Genomic DNA, 6,000 nt, shown 5'->3' with positions numbered 1-6,000 from the left:
ATTAAACTCTCAAAATGGCCAGAAAAAGAGAACTTTCATCTGAAACTCGACAGTCTTTTCTTGTTCTTAGAAATTAAGGCTATTCCACAAAATTGTTGGGTGACCCCAAACTTTTGAACGGTAGTGTATGTCTGCTCTTCAATGGGATTGAAAATCTGAATTTCCCATCGGTGATTAATAAAGTATTTCTGATTTTGATTCTTCTGCGTTTGACAATAAATGGAATTGCTTCTTACATCGAGGCATGCAGTCTTTTTGAATACAGCTATTTCTAATTTGTATATGTCTTTCATCTTTTCGCTGCGCTCTTACTTCATGATTGTGTCACAAATGAACATTACATTACTGTAAGAATAGTCTAAATATGTCTAAATTGTGAGCTAAATGGTAAAAACACGATTAAAGTGAAAGTGAATTTAAGTCAGCTTTCTCTTCATCTAAACCTTTTAAATCACGCTTCTCGACGAGCCGAGACGTGCCCATTAATTAGACAGTGGTGCTGTGCAGTGCTGCCAGGAGCAGGAAGATGGAAAATAAGCATATTAAAAGGCGCACAACGACATGCGCCGGATCCGAACCTCTTACCAAATGACGACTTCACACTCACCATGATCATGTTTTTACCATTTAGCTCACAATTAAGACATATTCTTCAGAACCGATCCAAAGCTAGGCTGTCAGCTGGCTGCTCCTTGCAGCAACCTTATATGACAGTGACCGCGTTGTTTCCAGCGATAGTACAGTTCATATGTGACATTATCATGAAGTTAGAGTGCAGCAAAATGATGTAAGATACATACAAATGGAAATATGTGTATTCATGCACACTGCATGCCTTGGTGTAATAAGAAAGTGCATTCATTGTCAAACGCAGAAGTGCAGCGTCAACGTTTTTGAGTGTCTAAATGTCTTTATGCAACACACCTTGCATACTCACATGTTTGGAGCAACTTTTTTTTTAATATACAACTTTATTGGCGTTATTTGTGATTAAACACCTGTCATGTTTCCTTCTTTAGCAGTAAGTGTAGTGTGTGCACTGAGAAGCAGAGTTGTGGGCGCGTCTTTGCAGCCGAGAGGCGTCGGTTTGGTGGAATATCGACATTCTATATATATTCATCTTTAGACTTGGCGAAATATTTAGTGCTCACTTTTATATTTGGGTTTAGATTTAACATTTAGATTTAGCTTTAACATTTAGCGCTCAAATTTAGATTTAAGATTTGTGTTTATGATTTATGTTTAGATTTAACATTTAGATGGGGGGAAATTGTGGGGACAAGACATAAAATGAGGAGAAACCAACAGTTATACAAACTCCATAGCCAAAGAAGAAAGACCAGAATGGAAACCTTAAAAAAGGTACTTTAAAAACTGAGAAATTAATCTTGATACAAACGAACGACTGGCTTCTCCTAAGAAGTTAATAGAAGCTATGATTTAAAGTCTTCTTTGGTTCGAGTGAAATTATTAGCGAGAAAAAAAGTTGCTATCTTGGCAAATGTAAGTAATACAATGTGATGAGCTATCAATTGTTTAAAATTCATACTATTTCAATAAATTCATCAGGTGACTTCACTATGGATGCATTTAAAATAAATGATCTATTTACAGAGTACAAGACAGGGCCGGCCCGTGGCATAGGCCGTATAGGCAAATGCTAAGGGCGCCGTCCATCAGGGGGCGCCACGCCAGTGCCACAAATGTTGGAGAAAAAAAAAAGAGAAAAAAAAGTTGGTACTATTATTTCTAAATACAAAAAATAATCCCACGTTAATTAAAATGCAAAGTTAAGCCTATTTAATAGAAATATTATTTGTTACAACATTACGCCCCCCCCCCCCCCTCCCTCCGCACGGTGCGCCCCCTCCCTTCCCGCCCTTCAACACAAGATGTATATGTCTATGGTCAAAACGGCCAAAACTGTCAGGTGCCCAGGGAAGAAAAAATAGAAAAGAAGAGGAGGAGAAACAAGAAAAAGACAGAGGTAGCAGGTAGGTAACGTTAGCCTACATGAAATTATTTGTCTGTTACAGAATGTGATAGTAACCTGGCTTTTTTTTTTTTTTTTTTTTTTTTAAACCTGTAAAGCACTTTGGTTCAATCTAAAAGTTGTTGAAAACGTGCTATATAAATAAAGACTTGACTTGACTTGACTAAGCTAATGTTACATGATTCAGCAATTGCTCATCAATAAATAGCTAGTTCTGTTTTAACGTCGGGTTAATATTGTGGAGGGGGCTAAATTGTTATGGAAAATAATAATGTAACGTTAGGTAATTACAGTACTCCCACCTTACATTCCTCAGGGACATTTGTATTAGATCTTTTAAGCAGGTGTTTTTTGTTTACATTGTTATTGCCTTCTGGTTAGCTAATGTTTGCCCTGCAGGTAATAGTCACTTTTCCACCCCTTTATATTTTAGGTATAGTTGTAAGCCTAGTTGTTAAAGTGCACATCATTAATGTTAATTAAGCAATATCACATGAGAGGGAATGCTGTTTTTTAATTTGAGCACTGCTGTGATTCGGTTAAAGATAATCATAACATAACATTCTCATATAATATGTTAATTTGCTTTCTTTAAGTAAAAAAAGGTCTAAGACAAAGCTATTCGGTTTCTTGTGAGTCAATAAACTTCACTGCCGATGTGGGGGGGGGGGGCACCTAAAATCTTGCCTAGGGCGCCATATTAGTTAGGGCCAGGCCTGGTACAAGATATCCATTTTATATCAATTAGAAATATCTCAAACATCAGAACAAAATGAATTAATTTATCAAAATTGATTTCAAACGTTGACAAAGAAAAAATAATTACATATGGGTTTTAATCTTTGAAGAAGTTTCAAAATCAAAGCACTAATAAGTCCAGTAAATGTAAGGATAGAACAATCAAACACAAGTTCATTACAGTACTTCATTGTTAAAAATGTTGAATTGAAAAACAAAGTCCTCTCAACCTTGCAACAATTGGCAGTCATATTCAGTGTTGGGACTAACGCCGTTATTTTCGGTGGTAGCTAGTAATCTAACGCGTTATTTTTTATATTGAGTAACTCAGTTACCGTTACTACATGATGCGTTACTGCGTTATTTTACGTCATTTTTTATGTAGTATCGGCTAGAAACTGAGAAGATCTGAGTGTGTTTTATTGGAGCGCTGCGGTGTCGTCCTTCTGTGTCACAAGGAAAAGAAAAGGCGTGCTTTGTGTGGGTGGGGGTGGGGCTCCCAGACCGTAGTTGAGGAGCGCAGTGGAGACGTTCCTCCAGGGCCTATGTACTTCGGGGCTCACAACCTTCACTTTACCCGGCAGTGGGTCTTTACAGCTCCGGACTTGAGGGTGAATGACGAGGCCTGCAGTTTGTTGCAACTTTGTGACTTTATTGGTGTCTTGCACGCAGCCATCCACCAAGCTAGAGCACCAAGCACACACTCACTGTTGCCGCTCCCTCACCTCTCTCGCCCACTCACTCACTGATGTCACTCACCTCACATGCTGTCATATCTTAAAGGGCCACACACACACACACATACGCTACTCTCATAACAACTAACAAGACATCATGGCGAAGCCAGAAGTCGAGTTCCTTAACATGGAGACATTCTCAATACTTTTCTTTTGTCGAGCACAAAGAAAATAACATTTTAGTTAAATGTAAGTTGTTTCTTGGATCAAAGATCCTATCTACTTAAAGTTAAAGTTAAAGTTAAAGTGCCATTATGTTGCAGCTATTTAAAATAGTTTTGTCAATTTTTCTGGCCTGAAATAAATTGGCCCTTTGAAACATATCTTTGTCTTTGTGTGTTGTATGTAGACCACATTGCTTTCTGAGTTCAGTGATGCAAATGCATGTCAAGTTGATCAACAGACTGTATTATTCTCCAGTGCAATAACAGTACTGAAATGAAGGCTAAAAAGGCATTAATGGGAGCCTTAAAGGCCTACTGAAACCCACTACTACCGACCACGCAGTCTGATAGTTTATATATCAATGATGAAATATTAACATTGCAACACATGCCAATACAGCCGGGTTAACTTATAAAGTGCAATTTTAAATTTCCACCTAAACTTCCGGTTGAAAACGTCTTTGTATGATGACGTATGCGAGTGACGTCACTAGATAAACGGAAGTATTGGTACACCTTTGAATCCAATACAAAAAAGCTCTGTTTTCATCTCGAAATTCCACAGTATTCTGGACATCTGTGTTGGTGAATCTTTTGCAATTTGTTTAATGAACAATGAAGACTGCAAAGAAGAAAGTTGTAGGTGGGATCGGTGTATTAGCGGCTGGCTGTAGCAACACAACCAGGAGGACTTACTTGGATAGCAGACGCGCTAGCCGACGGTATCCGCCGACCGCACGGATGATCGGGTGAAGTCCTTCGTCCTTCCGTCGATCGCTGGAACGCAGGTGAGCACGGGTGTTGTTGAGCAGATGAGGGCTGGCGGGCGTAGTTGGAGCGCTAATGTTTTTATCATAACTCTGTGAGGTCCCATTGCTAAGGTAGCTTCAATGGCGTCGTTATCAACAGCATTGTTAATTTTCGCCTAGCTGGAAAGCATTAACCGTGTATTTACATGTCCAGGGTTTAATAGTATTGTTGATTTTCTGTCTATCCTTCCAGTCAGGGGTTTATTTATTTTGTTTAAATCTGCATTTGAGCCCGATGCTATCATGTTAGCTCCGTAGCTAAAGTGTTTCGCCGATGTATTGTCGTGGAGATAAAAGTCACTGTGAATGTCCATTTCGCGTTCTCGACTCTCATTTTCAAGAGGATATAGTATCCGAGGTGGTTTAAAATACAAATCCGTGATCCACAATAGAAAAAGGAGAGAGTGTGGAATCCAATGAATCCTTGTACCTAAATTACGGTCAGAGCGAAAAAAGATATGTCCTGCACTGCACTCTAGTCCTTTACTCTCACTTTCCTCATCCACAAATCTTTCATCCTCGCTCAAATTAATGGGGTAATCGTCGCTTTCTCGGTCCGAATCTCTCTCACTGCTCATGTAAACAATAGAGAAATGTGAGCAGCACTCCGGCTTGTGACGTCACGCTACTTCCGGTAGGGGCAAGGCTTTTTTTTATCAGCGACCAAAAGTTTCGAACTTTATCGTCGTTGTTCTCTACTAAATCCTTTCAGCAAAAATATGGCAATATCGCGAAATGATCAAGTATGACACATAGAATGGATCTGCTATCCCCGTTTAAATTAAAAAATGTCATTTCAGTAGGCCTTTAAAGAAAAAAAGAAGTAACTAAATAGTTACTTTTCACAGTAACGCATTAGTTTTTGGTGTAAGTAACTGAGTTAGTAACTGAGTTACTTTTGATATAAAGTAACTAGTAACTGTAACTAGCTACTGGTTTTCAGTAACTAACCCAACACTGGTCATATTACTGATCTTACAACTTATAGTTTTTTTCCACCTGAACTTTGATGGTATGTTATAGTTCAAATATGGTCTGCAATGACGTTACTAACTTACTCCATCACACTTTTGCTACATAATGATTGAACAGGTTTTGTACTGAAACGCCAAGGATGTAATGATAAATGATAAATGGGCAGTGTTGGGACTAACGCGTTACTAAGTAGCGCGTTACTGTAACGCCGTTAGTTTCGGCGGTAACTAGTAATCTAACGCGTAATTTTTTTATATACAGTAACTCAGTTACCGTTACTGCATGATGCGTTACTGCGTTATTTTACGTTATTTGTATGTAGTATCGGCTAGAAACTGAAGATCTGAGTGTGTTTTATTGGAGCGCTCCGGTGGAAAAGAAGAGGCGTGCTTTCTGTGGGTGGGGGAGACGTTCCTCCAGAGCCGTACTTCGGGGTTAACAACCTTCACTTTACCCGGAAGAGGGTCTTTACAGCTGAGGGTGAATGACGAGCCCGGCGGTTTGTTGCAACTTTGTGACTTTATTGGACGCAGCCATCCAGCAAGCTAGAGCACCTGCACGCACTCACTGTCGCCGCTCCCTCA

This window comes from Entelurus aequoreus, linkage group LG16 (genome assembly GCF_033978785.1).
Source record: "Entelurus aequoreus isolate RoL-2023_Sb linkage group LG16, RoL_Eaeq_v1.1, whole genome shotgun sequence".
Taxonomy (NCBI): Eukaryota; Metazoa; Chordata; class Actinopteri; order Syngnathiformes; family Syngnathidae; genus Entelurus; species Entelurus aequoreus.
Note: the sequence above shows the minus strand (reverse complement) of the source record.